Raw genomic sequence first — 20,262 nt, 5'->3', positions numbered from 1 at the left:
TCGGGGGCAATGGGAGGGCAGGGGGCACCCAGAGGTAAATCTCTGGAGCCTCGTCTCTGCAACCTGCCGCCTCTGTTTTAGAAGGTCCGGGACCCCCAGGGGCCGCTTGAACCCTCAGGGTCACGTCCCGCCCCCTGTCTCCCCAGGGCTTCCTCCTGGGGTCCAGCCGTCTCCCAAAGCATTCCCACTAATTAAACGTCCTGTAACTCCTCGCCAGGGGTGCAGCGGTCCGGGCAGAGCTCAGCCTCCCCCAAGGCCAAGCCCAAGGCACGTTCGAGCGGGGTGAGGGTGGGCCTAGAACACCGCGCCCCCCCACCCCCCAAGGCGGCTTCCTCATCCCAGAGTGAGGATGCTCCATGGCAGGCGGCAGAGTCTTCCCCAGATGGAGGAAGACTTTTTATTTTCTCTAAGTTCGTTCTAAATTAGGGAATCATGTGGGAATTGGAAAAGATTGGAAATTCTGACTTTCTTTCCCAGGCTCTAAAAAAACAGGAAGAGAAAAGTGAAAACAGTTACCACCCCTCCCACTCATTTCAGTTTCTCATGTGGCTGCCCGGATTAGAAAAGTCACCTTACTTTTTATGAGGAGGCAGACGTCAGGACGACAGAATGGATTAATTATAATCCTTTTAAAATTATTTATTTATTTATTTATTTTTGGCTGCGCTGGGTCTTCCGTTCCTGCGCGGGCTTTCTCTAGTTGCGGCTAGCAGGGGCTACTCTTTGTTGCGGTGCTCAGGCTTCTCATTGCAGTGGCTTCTCTTGTTGCAGAGCACAGGCTCTAGGTGCGAGGCTTCAGTAGTTGCAGCACTTGGGCTCAGTAGTTGTGGCTCTTGGGCTCTAGAGCGCAGGCTCAGTAGTTGTGGCACACGGGCTTAGTTGTTCCAGGGCATGTGGGATCTTCCCGGACGAGGGCTCGAACCCTTGTCACCTGCATTAGCAGGTGGATTCTTAACCACTGTGCCACCAGGGAAACCTATAACCTTTGATTAATGATCATTGATCAATGATCATTGATCCTGGCATGATCCTCTTTTAAAAATTTATACATGTATAACTTTTAACTTTTAAATTAATATGTTGAATTCCAGTGTACCCACTGCAAAACTCAAGAGGCTGGATAGAGCACCAACAGGACTTAACATCTACCCACGTGTCCTCACCTGTTCATCCCCTCCTTATCCCTGTGTCTAGCATGCCATCATCCAGAATTCTGTATTTGTTATTCCTTTGATTTTTCTAAAGAAAAAAAAAATTTAAGAAAAATATTGTACTCACGTATACATGCCTACACAATGTCATGTTTGGTTTTGCTTAGTTTTGAACTTCCATGAAGAGAGTATCATGTTATTTGTTGTCCTTTGTTATTTGCATATTTCACTCAACACCTTACTAATATTTGTCTGTTTCATAGTTTATTCAGTTTTTTACTGCTGTATACTATTCTGTAAATGTACCACAGTTTTTTATTTATTCATTCTGAGGATGGCCATTTGGGTTTCCAGTTTGTTGCTATTATAAACAGTGTTGTTAAGAACATTCCTGTGAATGTCTCCTGTTACACATGTATCCAGAATTTTCTTGGATATATACCTAAAAATGATTTTTTTAGAGTATAGAATTTCTCTTTATCAGTTTTCAGAATAATGCCTTGGTTCTTTAACATCCTCTAAAATTGATTAGTAAGCATTTAAAAATATCTTAATGAATGCATGGATTTAAGCATATTTGATGTGCTTTAATCTATTACAATTTTTATTGAACTTCAAATTGTTCCATCTTTGGCCAGAATACATAAATAATTCCTAAAATTCAACAATCAGAAAAACCAAACAACCCAATTTAAAAAATGAGCAATGGGACTTCCCTGGTGATGCAGTGGTTAAGAATCCGCCTGCCAATGCAGGGGACACAGGCTTGAGCCCTGGTCCGGGAAGATCCCACATGCCGAGGAGCAACTAAGCCTGTGCATTACTGAGTCTGTCTGCACTCTAGAGCCAGCAAGCCACAACTACTGAAGCCCGCACGCCTAGAGCCCCTGGTTCGCAACAAGAGAAGCCACTGCAATGAGAAGCCCGCCCACCACAACGAAGAGTGGCCCCTGCCCACCGCAACTAGAGAAAACCCCAGTGCAGCAACGAACACCCAGTGCAGCCAAAATAAATAAATTTATAAAAAATAAAAAATGAACAATGGACTTGAATGGACATTTCTTCAAAGAAGATGTAAAATGGCGAATAAGCACATGAAAAGATGCTCAACATAATAGCTATCTGGGAAATGCAAAGAAAAGTCACACTGAAATCCTACTTCATACTCATTAGGATGGCTATTATCAGAAAAACAAAACAACAAGTGTTGGCGACGATGTGGAGAAAGTGGTTTCTTTGTACATCACTGATGGGAATGAAAAATGGTGCAGCTGCCGTGGAAAAGAGTAATCCTCAAGAAATTAAACAGAATTACCATATGATCCAGCAATTCCACCTCTGGGTATATATACAAAACAATTGAAAAGAGGAACTCAATGTTCATAGCAGCATTATTCACAATAGCCAAAAGGTAGAAGCAACCCAGATGTCCTTGAACAGAGAAACAAAATGTGGTATATACATACAGTGGCATATCATTCAGCCTTAAAAAAGAATGAACAGCAGAAACTAACACAACATTGTTAGTAAATATACTTAGTGCCACTGAACTGTACACTTAATCATGGTTAAAATGGTAAATTTTGGGCCTTCCCAGGTGGCGCAGTGGTTGAGAGTCAGCCTGCCCATGCAGGGGACATGGGTTTGTGCACCAGTCCGGGAGGATCCCACATGCCGCAGAGCGGCTGGGCCCGTGAGCCATGGCCGCTGAGCCTGCGCCTCCGGAGCCTGTGCTCCTCAACAGGAGAGGCCACAACAGTGAGAGGCCCGCGTACCGCAAAAAAAAAAAAAAAAAAAAAAAAGGTAAATTTTATATTACGTATATTTTACTACAATAAAAACAAATCTCTCAGTGATACCAGACAATTACTCATTTGGTCTGTCTCATACTATACACAAAACACTCAGAATAATGATACCAATTCTACCACCAATAATGTGATTAAATACAGAGTATATTTTTACAGTTCTTGTCCTTAGGTTACATTCAGTTTTGTTTTTGTTTTGTTTGTTTTGGTACATATCTATTACCAAGTTAAGGACGCTCCTTTCTAGTTCTAGTTTACTGCATTTATGATAAATGGGTGTTGATTTTTTCTTTTTTTTTGGCTGCACCGTGAGGCTTGCGAGATCTTATTTCCACTACCAGGGATTGAAACTGGCCCCAGCAGTGAAAGAGCTGAGTCCCAACCACTGGCCTGCCAGGGAATTCCCTGGGTGTTGATTTTTTATCAAATGCTTTTCCTGTATTTATGGAGAAGATTCTTCTTTATCTGTTAATGCCAAGTATGACGTAGATTTCCTAATAGTAAACCGTCCTGTATTCTTGGGATAAACCTAACTTGGTCACAGTGTGTTACATTGTAGAATTTGATTCACTGATATTTTAGGAGGAAATTTTACAACTGTATTTGTAAATAAAATGGCTGTAGTTTTCCTTTTCTTCCCCATCCCCCTGGCCTTGCCTAATTTTGGTATGAAAGTTGTACCAGCCTCATAGAATGACTTGAGGAAAAATCCCCCCTTTTCTATTCCCCAGAAGAGTCTATGTAAATTTGGAATGATATATTACTTGCAAGATTGGTAAAACTCACCAGTAAAATTGACTGTGGCTGTTGATTTCTCTGCAAAAGATTTTATTTATTTATTTTAACCTTTCATTATGAACATTTTCAGACACACTCAATATTAGAGAGAATGGTGTAATTAACCCCCATATAGCCATCCTTCAGCTTACATAAGTTATCAGCTTTGCTATTTTTGTTTCATCTCTCTCCCATTTTTTGGGGGGTGGGAGAGTATTTTAAAACAATCATTATATTGACTCATACATACAGAATTACGTATATCTCCATATAAGGATTTCTTTAAAAAATAACTTCTTTGTGGGAAAATTTTAAACTACTATTTCAGTTTCTTTAATATATTGGAATATTTCGTATTTATAGGACTATTCCACTTTTCCGGAGTTAATTTTGAAAAGTTGTGTTTTTCTTGGAATTTATTTTACCTAAGTTTTCAAACCTATTGGCATGAGGTTGATGACAGTTTTCTTATCTTTTTCATATGTGCTGTAACTATAGTTATGTGTCCCTTTTCATTCATTATGCTATTTATTTGTACTTTCTATTTCTCTGTAGAAGTCTTACCAGAGGTTTTTCGAGAATCTTTTCATATGCTTATTTGCTATCCATATATCTTATCTAGTGAAGCATTATTCAGATGTTTGCCTTTTTTAAAAAATTGGGTTATACGTGGTTTTCTATAGTCTAAATACAAGTCCTTTGTTGAGTGTATGCTTTGCAAATATTTTCTCCCAGTCTGTGTCTTGCCTTTTCATTTTCAAAATAGTATTAGTTGCAGAATAAAACATTTTCATTTTGCTGAAGCCCATTTTTTTTCTTTTGTACTTCTTACCTTTTGTGTCATGTTTAAGAAATCTGAGCCCATCTGGAGATGAATGGATAAAGATGTGACATATAATGGAATATTACTCAGCCATGAAAAGGAATGAAATCTTACTATTTGCAACAACATTGATGGACCTGGAGGGTATTATGCTTAGCGAAATAGGTCAGACAAAGACAAATACTGTATGTTTTCACTTATATGTAGAATCTAAAAAATAGAACAAATGAATAAATATGACAAAACAGACACAGATTTACAGATACAGAGAACAAACCCAGTGGCTACTAGAGGGGAGAGTGGTGGGAAGAGGGTCAAAATAAGTGAAGGGGATTAGGAAGTACAAACTGGCAGTTATAAAATAAATAAGACACAAGGCTGTAATGTACAGCGCAGAAAATAGTCAACATTTTATAATAACTTTGTATAATGTGTATTCTATAAAAATATCAAATCACTATGTTGTACACCTGAAACTAATATAATATTGTATGCAAATACACTTCAATAATTTTTTTTTTAAAAAGAAAGAAATCTTTGTCAAACCCAAGGCCACTGTGATTTTCTCCAATTTTTTTTTTCTAGAAGCTTTACAGTTTTGGCTCTTACATTTAGGTCTATCTATTTCTTTTTCTTTTTTCTTTTTTGGCTGCCCTGCGCAGCATGTGGCATCTTAGTTCCACGAAGAGGGATGGAACCCATGCCCCCTGTTTTGGAAGTGCAGAGTCTTAACCAATGGACCTCCAGGAAAGTCCCATTTTTTTTTTTTAAATAATCCATTTCGAGTTAACTTTTGTAGATAGTATGAAGTATGGGAATGCTTCTTTCTTTTTCTTTTTTCCCTGTTTTTCATACAGTTATTGAATTGTTTCAACACCACTTGTTGAAAAAATTATCCTTTCTCCATTGAATTACTTTGACACCTTGGTTGAAAACCAACTGACCATATATACATGGGTATACTTCTGGACTCTTTATTCTGTTGCATGTATCTATATGTTTATCTTTACGCCAATACCACAAAGTCTCAATTACTGTAGCATTAAAATATATCTTGAAATCAGGTACTGTAATCCTTCAACTTTCCTCTTCTTTTTTTTTTTCAATCCTTTCCATTTTCTTATAAATGTTAAGATACAGCTTGTTAGTTTCTACAATTGGGGGAGCATTGACATCTTAATATCAAGTCTCTCCGTCCATGATCTCAGGTATATCTCTACCCTTATTTAGGTTTTCTTTAATTTATTTATGCATTTTGTTTTGTAGTTTTCAGTGTATAGGTCTTGCACATCTTTTGTCAAATTTATCCCTAAGTATTCAATATGTTATGGTATTTTAAATGTTTTTAGATTTATGATTGTTGCTAGTATATAGAAATATAATTTATTGTTGAATATTGCAACCTTGCCAAACTCCCATTTTAGTTCTTGTAGCTTTTTTTTTTTTTTTTTGAGTAGAGGGTAAATTTCTTAGGATTTTCTACATAGATGATCATGTTGTTTATAATAAAGGCAGCTTTGCTTTTTGCTTTCCAATTCAGATAGCTGGATACCTTTTAATTTCTTTTCTTTTTTCTTTTTTTTTTTACTTTATTGTACTGGCTGGAACTTCCAGTACGAGTTTGATTTAAAGTGGTAGCAATGGACATCCTCACCTTTTTTCCAGATCTTGGGAGGAAAGCATTCTTTTTCACCATTAGTATCATGTTTGCTGCAGGTTTTTCCTCTAGATGCCTTTAATCAGGTTGAAGAAGTTCCTTTCTATTCCTACTTTTCTGAGAGTTTTTATCACGCTGATCAAATTTTTAAAAATTTATTTTATTTATTTTTGGCTGCGTTGGGTCTTTGTTGCTGTGCGCAGGCTTTCTCTAGTTGCAGCAAGCGGGGGCTACTCCTTTGTGGTGCATGGGCTTCACATTGCGGTGGCTTCTCTTGTTGCAGAGCACAGGCTCTAGGTGCACAGGCTTCAGTAGTTGCGGCACGTGGGCTCAGTAGTGGCACGCGGGCTTAGTTGCTCCATGGCATGTGGGATCTTCCCGGACCAGGGCTCAAACCCGTGTCCCCTGCATTGGCAGGCAGATTCTTAACCACTGTGCCACCAGGGAAGCCCAGGGGTTCTTTATATATTCTGGATATAAGTAGTTTTTCAGGTATTTGTCTTGCAAGTATTTTTTCCTTGTGCTTTATCTAATCATTTTATTAATAAGTCACAGAAAGAACATATGGAAAGCATGGAGGAGAGGTAATATATTAAGAGATAATGGGGGCTTCCCTGGTGACGGAAGTAACAAAATCCACACTGGCAGAAGTAACAAAGTCTGATTATAATGAGGAGGTAGGATTCTGTTTCACAAGGAGGACAGCGGAAATATATCTGGAAATCAAGAGATTCACTGCCAATGCCTATTGATAAGCATGTATGGGCAATTGCAGCAGCCACAGGATGACAAGGCTGAGGACTGGGTTAACCCACTGGGCTAACAACCAGGTTCATGGATTGGATGATTCAATATTGTTAAGACATCAGTTCTCCCCAAATTTCTCTACAGATTCAGTGCATTCTCAATTAAAATACTGGCAGAATCTACAAAAGATTCTACAAGTTGATTCTATAATGTATATGGAAATGCAAAGGACCTATAATAGACAAAACATCTTTGAAAAACAAAGTTGGAGGAATTACATTACTTGATTTCAAATTTTATTTTAAAGCTAAATATTGGAATTTGATTAAAGAAGGTTTTTTTGTTTTTTTGTTTCGTTTTTGTTTTTGGACTTCCCTGGTAGCACAGTGGTTAAGAATCTGCCTGCCAAGGCAGGGGACACGGGCTCAGTCCCTGGTCCGGGAAGATCCTACATGTTGCAGAGTAACTAAGCCCGTGCGTCACAACTACTGAGCCTGCACTCTAGAACCTGCGTGTCACAACTACTGAGCCCGCATGCCACAACTACTGAAGCTCACGGACCTACAGCCTGCATTCCGCAACAAGAGAAGCCACCGCTATAAGAAGCCCACGCACTGCAATGAAGAGTAGCCCCCGCTCGCAGCAACTAGAGAAAACCCGGGCACAACAATGAAGACCCAATGCAGCCAAAAATAAAACAAATAAGTAAATAAATTTTTTTAAAAATAGAAGGGTTTTTTTTTGAAGGACTTTCTTGATGGTCCAGTGGTTGAGACTCTGAGCTTCCACTGCAGGGGGTGTGGGTTCGATCCCTGGTAGGTGAACTAAGATCCTGCATGCTGCGTGGTTCAGCCAAAAAAAAAAAGAAGAAGGGTTTTTTGAAGTAAAAAAAAAAAAAAAATGCTGCAGTAACCAAGAAAGTGGGATATTAGTATAAAAATATAGATAATGATATAAAGATATAGGTAAATGAAGCTAATTAGAGAGACCAGGAAGGGACCTACATATACATGGTCAATTGATTTTTGATGAGGGTACCAAGAAAATTCAATGTGGAAAGGTGAATCTTTTCAAAAAATGGTGCTGGAACAATAGGGAGGGAGAAACAAAACTGAATCCTTACCTCACACCATATACCATAAGTGGTTTCTTGTTTCTGCTGATATTCACTCACAGTAGTTTACTTTCATGTGTTTGGTGGTGGTTGTGAGATCAAACAATCCTGTAGGCTTACTTGGAAAAGCTTCCCTCCATGGAGGGTTTGTTTCTGCTTCTGCTGTTAGTTCAGTGGGGGCGGGAGCCATAGGAGCATTAAGTTCATTTTAGGACTAATTCAGCCTCTCTTGTGGGTTTAGCTCCAAGTGGGAGTCTCCAAATCAGTGTTTTAACCTTGTTCTTGTTCTGAGAATTTTTAGATGTTGGTCTAATGTTAATTATGTTTGCTAAATATTTTAAAACTACAACTTTATTGTCATTGTTGATAAAATTTCTGTTTCTACAGATGATTCACTTTGTATTAACATAGATTTCAATAAAAACCATTTAAATATTATCTACAAAACAATCTAAATATTTCTTTTGTTAGATCTGGTTGTTCTATCAGAGAATAAAACTAGTGCCTGAAACTCCCTGCTTAGGCAAAGCACTTAGAACCAAGTTATCTGTCAGTTCTCTGACATGTATGAGAAATCTCTGCACGAGTTATGGACTTAGTATCTGTTTCTATAACTCTCCTAAAATGACACCTTCCTTACCTCTGAATATCGTCCTTCCAGTGATAACTTTAGTGTATGAATCAAAATTCTATCAAACTAGAAACGTGCACGCAGATATTTAATGAAGGCACTGTCAGACACTTTTCTGGCCAACCACCAGTTGATTTACTTTACATGTGCTCTGTCCTAGTTCACTGGGCCCTGGGCACCAGCTCCCCCTCACTTCACCCGGCCATCTCCGGCACAGTAACAATAGCTAACGTTTGCTGAGCATTGGCTGTGTGCCAGATGTTGAGCTAAATGCTGTATGTGGCTGATCCTTTGAATCTAATGCGTATAGCCAGCCTTTGAGGTGAGTGTTTTATCACTAGGATCTCCATATTACAGATTTGGTAATAGGTTCAGAGACATTGGGTAACCTGCCCAAGGTCACACAGCTTAATGGAGGGGCCAGGATTTAAATCCAATTCTGTCTGACTCAAGAGCTGACATCTTGTTGCAGGAACCTACCGCAACGTGACTCGGGAGCCAAGTCCTAGATGCAGTGGCTGGAAAGACCCACAGGGACCCTTCAGTTCTGCCTTGAAGCAAGTCATCTTCCCTTCAGGCCCACCTCTGGCCTCAACGTGGTCACTTCAGGCAACGGTATGCTCACAGCAGCTCTGTTTTTTCAAGGTCCTTTGTGATGTAGGGTCAAAATCTGTCTCCCTTTGGTTTCCATGAGATGGTCAGCCATCTGCCCATAGAGCCTTACAGAAGACACTAGCCTGCTCCCCACCCTAGGAAATCCCCTCAGACCCAATCCCCTTGACCCAAGCAAGGTATTTACTGTGGACCCACAATGTGCCTGGGACAGAACAGTGAGAAAGACAAAGTTCTAGCCCTGGTGGAATTGACATTTTAAAGGGAGAAATAAAAAGTTCCATTTTGACAGTGACACACTCACCCACCCACCCCTTCTAGCCTTTCTGGATCATTGCAGATTTCCAGATTCGAGACCCTTTGGAAATGTGGTCCTTGGTGAGGTAACCACACAAGGGACAGGGCCATGGGGCTGGCTGTGCTGATCCGGCATGAGATGCCCTGACTTGGGGCTTGGAGTGGCCATAGGTCCAGGGCAATCCCAGAACTTCACTCTGTTCAAATCTTGGCAAAGGAGGAAAGAAAATCCTGCTGCTTCACTGCCATTCACCAAACAAGCAGGCAGCAAGACAGGCTCGATCCACTGCCCTCCCTACCCTCCCCAAACTCCGAGTTCCCCTTTCCCACCCCTGCCAATGTGTCCTGCACCTGCCCCGCCTTCCCTAGCTAGAGCCCACACGCACTTGTGACTAAACTCATGTTCTGCTCTTCTCCAGCCCAAAGTGTGCTTGCCTGTTCTCACTGCACTGGCTCCCCCCGTCCCCACCCCCAACTTCTCAGTTCCTCCCCCACATTCTGGCCTCTTCTACTTCCAAAATCTCTCTCCAGTCCAGCCATGACCCAAAACCAAGTGTTAGTGCCATTCCCTCGGACTGCACCCTTCCTCCTTATAGCTATTTGGAATAGGTGAGCACTTAAGAGAGCATCACAGGTCAAACACACACACACACACACACACTTCCTTCTATCCGGTGATCCCTCTCTAGTCACAGACTCAGGACACAGTGGAACAGAAGAAGCCACGGTGCTGGTTTCCGGGTCATAAACAATAGATGTGGAAGAACAAATGCTCCGCTATTGAGCCCATCAACTTACCACCCTCCCCAAGGGAGATAATGAAAGGAGAGGAGAAGAGAGGAATAGCAGAGGCTTCAGAAAGGAGCGGAAAAGTTGGGGTGTCCCCAGGAAGAGCCTGTGTCCCAGTCCCCACTGGCCTGCACCCTGGCTGAGGTGTAGAAACGAAAAGAGAACCCTGAGAGATTGAGTTGCTCACAGCCCTGACGCCTGTGCTGTGCTTCTGGGATGGAACCAGGGTCAAGGGTGTTCTCAAGGCTGATGGCCAATGGGAGGCCAAGAGTCAGTCTGAGGGGCTTCAAAGAGTCTCTGGGCATCATCAGGGATTGGGGCACGAGAGATGGGTTCCCCTGGCCACCAAGAGTTGTGTGATCTTGGCATCAAGAGCTGGTCCAACCGGACCAGCTGGAGTGATCCTGCTCTCAGGGTAGCGGAGGCCAAGATGCAATTGAAGGGAACAACTGGGGTTTACATAGGTGCCAGCAGGGACTGGATGGCTCTCCCTCAGTAATATTCTCTCGCCTTTGTGGAGTGCTCATAACATGACCCTTCATGTGAATGAATCTCATTTAAATCTCTCAAAACAACCCCGTGAGATACTATGATTCCCATTTTACAGATGAGTGAATTGAGGTACAGAGAAGAGAAGATACCCATTCGAAGACACAGTACAGAAGTGGCAGGGCAGGTATTTTCACTTGTTTTTTTTAAGTCAATTTTATTAAGATATATTTGCCTACAATAAATGCATATGTTTTGAGTGTACAGTTCAACGAGTTTTGTTTCTTGGGTTTTTTGTTTTTTTTTTTTTTTTTGGCTGTGCTGCAGGGCTTGAGGGATCTTAGTTCCCTGACCAGGGATCGAACCCAGGCCCTGAGCAGTGAAAGCGCAGAGTCCTACTTTAGATGAATGTAGGCTGGTTCTTCAAATGTGTGGTATGGTGGAGGGCATCCATTTAGTCACTCTAGATTTGTGGTAGAAGGTCTACTGATAATACTTCTCATTTGGATGTGAATGCTTCTCAGATAATGAAGATTATCAATACGACTGCTGTTAATGAGATGAATGAACCTATTGATGAAATAGTACTTCATGTTGTGTAGGCGTCTGGAGAGTCGGAGTATCGTCGAGACATGCCAGATAAGCCTAGGAAATGTTGTGGGAAGAAGGTTAGGTTGACACCCACGAATATAATCACAGTGAATTTTTGCTCATGTTGAGTTGAGTGTATGTCCTGAGAATAGTGGAAATCAGTGTACAAACCCCCCTCTAATAGCGAAAACAGCTCCCACTGAGAGCATGTAGTGAAAGTGTACGACTACATAGTAGGTATCATGAAGGACAATGTCTAATGACGAATTGGCTAGGACAATACCTGTCAGTCCACCGACTGTGAAAAGGAAGATGAAACCTAAGGCTCACATCAGGGCTGGGGATCATTTAATATTGCCTCCGTGAAGTATTGTCAGTCAGCTAAATACTTTTACTCCTGTAGGGATAGCAGTAATTATAGTGGCTGATGTAAAGTATGCTTGCGGGTCAACGTCCATACCTACTGTGAATATATGGTGAGCTCATACGATAAAACCTAAGAACCCGATTGATACCATAGCTCATACCATACCTATATATCCGAAAGGTTCTTTTTTTCCTGAGTAGTAAGTTACAATGTGTGAAATTATCCCAAACCCAGGTAGGATTCAAATGTATGCTTCGGGATGTCCAAAGAATCAAAATAAGTGTTGATATAGGACTGGGTCTCCTCCTCCTGCCGGATCAAAGAAAGTTGTATTCAAGTTTCGGTCGGTTAACAGTATGGTAATCCTGGAGGCTAGGACAGGTAAGGACAATAGAAGTAATAGTGCTGTGACTAGGACTGATCATACGAAGAGTGGTGTTTGGTATTGGGTTATGGCGGGTGGTTTTATGTTGATAATAGTAGTAATAAAATTAATGGCCTGGGCTTCTCTGGTGGCGCAAGTGGTTGAGAGTCCGCCCGCCTGCCGATGCAGGGGACACGGGTTCGTGCCCCGGTCCGGGAAGGTCCCACATGCCGCGGAGCGGCTGGGCCGGTGAGCCATGGCCGCTGGGTCTGCGCGTCCGGAGCCTGTGCTCCGCAACGGGAGAGGCCACAGCAGTGAGAGGCCCACGTACCGCAAAAAAATAAAAAAATAAAAATAAAATAAAATTAAATTAATGGCCCCGAGAATTGAGGATACGCCAGCTAGGTGCAGAGAGAAGATGGTGAGGTCAACTGAAGCTCCTGCATGTGCTAGGTTTCCGGCTAAGGGAGGGTACACAGTTCAGCCTGCCTGCGCCGGCTTCAACTATTGATGATGCTAGTAGTAATAGGAACGAAGGAGGGAGCAATCAGAAACTTATGTTGTTTATACGGGGGAAAGCTATATCGGGTGCCCCAATTATTAAGGGCACTAGTCAGTTTCCAAATCCGCCAATTGTAATGGGTGTGACTATAAAGAAAATTATTACAAACGCGTGGACTGTTACTAGTACGTTGTAGATTTGGTCGTCTCCGAGCAGTGTGCCGGGTTGGCCCAGTTCAGCGCGAATTAATAAGCTTAGGTCAGTGCCCACCATTCCTGCTCAGGGGCCAAATAGTAGGTATAGGGTGCCAATGTCTTTGTGGTTGGTTGAAAATAATCAGCGATTTATGAACGTAGGTAAAATGACCGAGCAGGCATTAGACTGTAAATCTAAAGACAGAGGTGGAACCCTCTTTTTGCCAAGTCCCCTGGTGAATGATCATTTTGAATTGCAAATTCAGGGAAGCAGCTTCAACCCTGCCAGGACTTCTCCCGCCTTTTTTTTTTTTTTTAAAGGTAATCAAAATTTTTATTGATTAACTTTTCTTCTTACCTGAAAGAGTAACACATGCATGTGATGAAAAATTTAAGTAGTACCAGAAGAGTCACAGTGAAAAGAAATCTTCTTCCCACGTATGATCCCCAGGGTGCTAGTTTATCTCCCCAAAGGCAACTGTGCCATATGCTAGGGTACTAACCTCAAATTAATCTATGGATACACACATATATGTATCTCCTATATTGCATATCTTTTACACAAATAGATACCTGCTATACATGCTGTAGTGCATTTTGCTTAAAATGTGATTTTTTTTAACATCTTTATTGGGGTATAATTGCTTTACAATGGTGTGTTAGTTTCTGCTTTATAACAAAGTGAATCAGTTATACATATACATATGTTCCCATATCTCTTCCCTCTTGCGTCTCCCTCCCTCCCACCCTCCCTATCCCACCCCTCCAGGCGGTCACAAAGCACCGAGCCGATATCCCTGTGCCATGCGGCTGCTTCCCACTAGCTACCTACCTTACGTTTGTTAGTGTATATATGTCCATGACTCTCTCTCGCCCTGTCACAGCTCACCCTTCCCCCTCCCCATATCCTCAAGTCCGTTCTCCAGTAGGTCTGTGTCTTTATTCCTGTCTTACCCCTAGGTTCTTCATGACATTTTTTTCCCTTAAATTCCATTTATATGTGTTAGCATACGGTATTTGTCTTTTTCTCCCGCCTTTTTTTCTCGTGGCAGGAGAAGTAGATTGAAGCCAGTTGATTAGGGTATTTAGCTGTTAACTAAAAATTCGTGGGAAATGTATCCCTCCAATCTAGTGAGGATTTAGCTTAATTAAAGTGTTTGATTTGCATTCAATTGATGTAAGATATAGTCTTGCAGTCCTTATTGGGCAGGAATTAAGTAAATTGTACTTGCTTAGGGCTTTGAAGGTCCTTGGTGTGGTCTAACCTAAATTCCTATTCTAGGATTGACAGTATTGCTGTGAGAGGTAGAAGTATTGTGGATATTACGACTATAGTTGGTAGAAGGGTTGTTTGTTTCGTGGAGTCAAATTGTCATTTTATGTTGTTTGTAGAGGGGAATAAAGTTAGTGCTGTGGAGTAAGTGACCCGTATGTAGAAATACAGGTTGAGTAGTGCTGTGATGGCCATGAGTGTGGGTAGAAAAATGGTATTATTTTTTGTTATTTCTTGAATAATCATTCATTTAAGCATGAATCCTGATAGCGGTGGGAGCCCTCCTACTGAGAGTAGAGTGAGTATGGTGAGGGTTGTGGTAATAGGTGTTTTGTTTCATGTCTGTGATAGTGATAGTGTGGCGGTAGTTGAGTTTTGAGTAAATAGCTTGAGTGAATGAATATAGTAGTTGAGTTTTGAGTAAATAGCTTGAGTGAATGAATATAGTGAGGATTGTTATGATGTAGATTAGCAGGTTTAGGATGGTTACGGTTGGGTTGTACAGTAAGATGGCCGTTATTCGCCCCACGTGCGCGATTGACCAGTAGGCCATGATTTTTCAGAGTTGTGTTTGGTTTAATCCACCTCAACCTCCGACTAGGATAGAGAGTGTGGATATGGTTACTATTAGGCATAGATTAACTGATGGTGAGATTTGATAAAGGATTGACAGGGGTGCAAGTTTTTGTCATGATAGTAGGATTAGACCTGCGGTTAAGGGGATGCCTTGTGTTACTTCGGACACTCAAAAGTGGAAGAGGGATAGTCCTAGTTTAATAGCTAGTGCTATTGTTGTTGTTATGGATGCTGTTGGGCTGAATAGCTTTGTGATGGTTCATTGGCCAGAGTGCAGTAGATGAATGATGACTGCTATTATAAGTAATATGGATGCGGTGGCCTGTGTTAGAAACTATTTAGTGGAGGCTTCTATAGCTCGCGGGCTAAAGTTTTTTATTATGATGGGGATGATAGCTATTATGTTTATTTCGAACCCAATTCAGGCTAGCAATCAGTGAGAGCTAGTAATTACGATTGTAGTCCCTAAAATGACGGTTGTTAAGATAATAATAAAGATAACGGGGTTTATTAGTACGGGAAGGATATAAACCAACATTTTCGGGGTATGGGCCCCATAGGTTGTTTAGCTGAACTTACTGTAGATGGTAGTGTGATGTGGTAGCACGAAGAACTTTGAATTCTTAAGGGTAGGTTCAATTCCTATGATTCTAGAAATAAGAGGGCTTAAACCTCTATTATTTACTCTATCAAAGTAACTCTTTTATCAGACATATTTCTTATGTTTGTGGAGGGATACTTGCTGTTATGATGGGTAGTGAGACATGTCATATACACAAGGCTAGTGTCAGAGGTAGGAAGTATTTTCAGAGTAAGTGTATTAGTTGATCGTATCGGAATCGAGGGTAGGATGCCCGAATCCATAGGAAAGATGTTGTTAGTAATAGTGTTTTAACAATGACATTTGCTGTATAGAGTTCTGGTGTGTAGGGGTTGTGGAATGCTCCCAGGAATAGAATAGTTGTGAATATATTTATTATAATGATGTTGGCGTATTCCGCTAAGAAGAAGATGGCGAAAGGGCCTGCTGAGTGTTCTCCATTGAAGCTGGATACGAGTTCTGATCTGATTCTCCTTCTGTTAAATCAGATGGGGCTCGGTTGGTTTCTGCTAGGGTAGAGATGAATCATATCATAGCTAACGGTCACGATGGGCAGAATAGCCATAGTTGTTCTTGTGTTGTAGTTAGTGTTGATAGGGTAAAGGATCCATTTATTACGAGTACTCATAGGAGGATGATTGCTAGTGTTACCTCATATGAAATTGTTTGTGCTCCTGCTCATAGAGCTCCAATTAATGCGTATTTTGAGTTGGAGGCCCAGCTGGATCATAGAATGGAATATACGGCTGGGCTTGATATTGCTAGTACGAATACTACTCCTAAGTTTACGTTGATGAGGGGGTATGGTACGGGCAGAGAGATTCACACTGTGAGGGCTAGGGTCAGGGCTAGGATAGGTGCAATGATGAATATAGTGGTGGAGGACGTGGCTGGTCGCAGGGGTTCCTTAGTGAACAGCTTGACTGCGTCGGCAAAGGGTTGGAGCCGGCCATGAGGGCCTACAATGTTTGCTCCTTTTCAGAGTTGCAAGTAGCCTAGGATCTTACGTTGTACTAGTGTCAGGAATGCTGCGGCTACGAGGAGAGGGATGGTGAGCATTAAAATGTTAATGATAAACATTTTTTTCGGGAGAGGGTTTGAACCTCTGAGTATAAAGGTTTAAGTTTTACGCAACTGGCGGCCTCTGCCACCCCAACAAAACCCTGGTCTCGGGTAAATTAGTCTGTGCTTATTAAGTTGAGATTAGAATCATTAATTGCTTTGAAGGCACTTACTTAAAGTGGGCCTTATTTCTCTTGTCCTTTCGTACTGGGAGAAATGCATGATAGATAGAAACCGACCTGGATTGTTCCGGTCTGAACTCAGATCACGTAGGACTTTAATCGTTGAACAAGCAAACACTTACTAGCGGTTACAACATTAGGATGTCCTGATCCAACATCAAGGTCGTAAACCTTATTGTCGATATGGACTCTAGAATAGGATTGCGCTATTATCCCTAGGGTAACTTGTTCCGTTGATCAATTTTTTTGATCAATAAGTGATACGATGCTTTGGCTAGTAGGTCTAGGCATTAATCATTCCCACCAGGGAATTCCCTACTCAATGAGTTTTGACAAACATATACAAACAGCCATGTATACATCCCCACAATCAAGATAAAGAACATTTCCACCACCCCAAAATGCTCCGCTGTGCCTTTTCCCAGTCAATCCCACACCCACCCCATGCCCCAGGCAATCAGTGGTCTGCTTTCTGACACTATTTTCCTTATTATTATTATTTATTTATTTATTTATTGGCTGTGTGGGGTCTTAGTTGCGGCACACGGGATCTTCGTTGAGGTATGTGGGATCTTTCGTTACGGCACGCCGTCTCTTCATTGCAACGCTCGGGCTTCTCTCTTGTTGTGGTGCGTGGGCTCCAGGGTGCATGGGCTCTGTAGTTTGTGGCACGCGGGTTCTCCAGTTGAGGTCCTCAGTAGCTGTGGCACGCGGGCTTAGTTGCCCCGCAGCATGTGGGACCTTAGTTCCTCGACCAAGGATGGAACCCGCATCCCGTGCACTGGAAGGTGGATTCTTTACCGCTGGACCACCAGGGAAGTCCCCTCTGACACTGAGTATAATTGCTTTACAATGGTGTGTTAGTTTCTGCTTTATAACAAAGAGAATCAGCTGTACATATACATATATCCCCATATCGCCTCCTTCTTGCGCCCTCTGACACTATTAATTACATTCTTCTTTCCTAGAATTTCATAAAAATGGAATCATACAATATGTACTCTTTTGTGTCTGGCTTCACATGTCATCTATTGTGAAGTTTCCATTCAAATGTTTTGCTCTTCTTTTTTGTCTTGTTATTGAGTTTTTAGAGTTCTTTATACATCTGGATACCAGTCTTTGACTTTGCAATATGTGTATTGCAAATATTTTTTCTCAGTTTGTGGCTTGCCTTTTCATTTTGCTAATGATGTCTAAGAGTAGATTTTAATTTATTTCATCACTTTTTTTCTTTTATGGTTCATGCTCCTTCTGTCCTATTAAAGAGATCTCTGCTCATCCCAAAGACACAAAAATTTTCTCCTGCGTTTTCATCTAGAGAGTTTATAGTTTTATAGTTATAGTTTAATAGTTTTAGTTCTACATTTAGGTCTATGATCTATTTTTTTAATTAATTTTTGTCTGTGTTGGGTCTGCGTTGCGGTGCACGGGCTTCTCACTTCCGTGGCTTCTCTGGTTGTGGAGCACGGGCTCTAGGTGCAAGGGCTTCAGTAGTTGTGGCACACGGGCTTAGTTGCTCCGAGGCATGTGGGATCTTCCCGGATCAGGGCTCGAGCCCGTGTCCCCTGCACTGGCAGGCGGATTCATAACCACTGCACCACCAGGGAAGTCCCTATGATCTATTTTGAATTAGTTTTTGTGTGGGGTATGAAGTAAGGATCAAAACCCATTTTTTTCCCAAATGGATATCCAGCTGTCCCAGCTTCATTTGCCTAAAAGGCTATCCTTTTCTCATTGAATTCTCTTGACCCCTTTGTCACAAGTCAATTGACTATATATATGCGGATCTATTTCTAGGCCCTATTCTGTTCCATAGATCTATGTTTTGACATATGTTTCTATTCTTTTTTTTTTTTTTTTTTGCAGTACGCGGGTCTCTCACTGTTGTGGCCTCTCCTGCTACGGAGCACAGGCTCTGGACGCACAGGCTCAGCGGCCATGGCTTACGGGCCCAGCCGCTCCGCGGCATGTGGGATCTTCCCAGACTGGGGCACGAACCCGTGTCCCCTGCATTGGCAGGCGGACTCTCAACCACTGCGCCACCAGGGAAGCCCCTACGTTTCTATTCTAATGCTAATATGATCCTGTCTTGTAAGTCCTCTGATCGCATTCTTCTTTTTCAAAATTGTATTGGCTATTCCACGTTGTGCTGGTGAGGATATGGAGAAATTGGAACACTTGTGCACTGTTGATGATACCAGGGTAACACCAATCACTTTACAAAGTGAGTTGGGAAGTGTCCCCTCTTCTGTTTTCTCTCACCACATTAAAGATGTTGCTTCATGTCTTCTTGCTTGCATTGTTACCAACAAGGAATCTGTTGTCATCCTTATCTTTATTTCTCTGTATGTAACATGTCTATTTTTTTTTCCCGACTGCTTCTAAGCTTTTCTTTTTACCACTGGTTTTGAACAATATGATAATGATGGGCTTTGATTTTTTTTCATATTTTTTGTGCTTGAGGTAGGTTGAACTTCTTAGATCTGAGGGTTTATAGTTTTCATCAAATTTAGAAAAGTTTTTTGTTGGTGGTGGTGATAGTGGTGGGTATTTTTTAAAATAAATTTACTTATTTTATTTATTTATTTTTGGCTGCATTGGGTCTTCGTTGCTGCACGTGGGCTTTCTCTAGTTGCTGCGAGCAGGGGCTACTCTTCGTTGCGGTGCGCGGGCTTCTCATTGTGGTGGCTTCTCTTGTTGCAGAGCATGGGCTCTAGGGCACGTGGGCTTCAGTAGTTTTGGCACTCGGGCTCAGTAGTTGTGACACACAGGCTCTAGAGCGCAGGGTCAGTAGCTGTGGCTCACGGGCTTAGTTGCTCCGAGGCATGTAGGATCTTCCCAGACCAGGCCTCGAACCTGTGTCCCCTGCATTGGCAGGCAGATTCTTAACCACTAAGCCACCAGGGACGACCCCCCCCCCTTTTTTTTGGCCTCATTGTGCGGCTTGCGGGATCCCCAACAAGGGATCCAACCCATAGCCTCTGCAGTGGAAGCTCGGAGTCCTAACCACTGGACCACCAGGGAATTCCCGGCATCTTTTTTTTTTTTTTTTTTTTTTTTTTGCGGTACGCGGGCCTCTCACTGTTGGGGCCTCTCCCGGTGCGGAGCACAGGCTCCGGACGCACAGGCTCAGCGGCCATGGCTCACGGGCACAGCCGCTCCACGGCATGTGGGATCTTCCCGGACCGGGGCACGAACCCGTGTCCCCTGCATCGGCAGGTGGACTCTCAACCACTGCGCCACCAGGGAAGCCCCCCAGAATCTTCTTTCTTGACTTCTAAACCACTCTTTCCAGAACGCTCTCAGATTCTCTTGCACACCCTCTTCCAGGCAGGTTTTCCATACTCTGCCCAGCAAAAATCCCTACTCTCTCCTTGATCTCTCCGTCTGCTGAGGACCTCAGAAGTTCCATGGCTGTCACAAGGAAGAAAATTTGCATCCTGATCTCGGCCCATCCCTTGGGCAGCTCCCTTTCTGGTCCCCATTATCAGCTATTCCAAACATGAACCTCCATTTTAAAGCCTCTACATCCATCCACACCCTCAACAGAGCACCTGGTTTCCTGCTCCCCCGAAAAATAGAGACCAAGGAAGAGGTTCTCAAACCTCAGGACACCTCAGCAGTGCCAAAGCCCCATGATATCGTAAGATAAACT

This window comes from Stenella coeruleoalba (genome assembly GCF_951394435.1).
Source record: "Stenella coeruleoalba genome assembly, chromosome: 8".
Classification (NCBI taxonomy): Eukaryota; Metazoa; Chordata; class Mammalia; order Artiodactyla; family Delphinidae; genus Stenella; species Stenella coeruleoalba.
Note: the sequence above shows the minus strand (reverse complement) of the source record.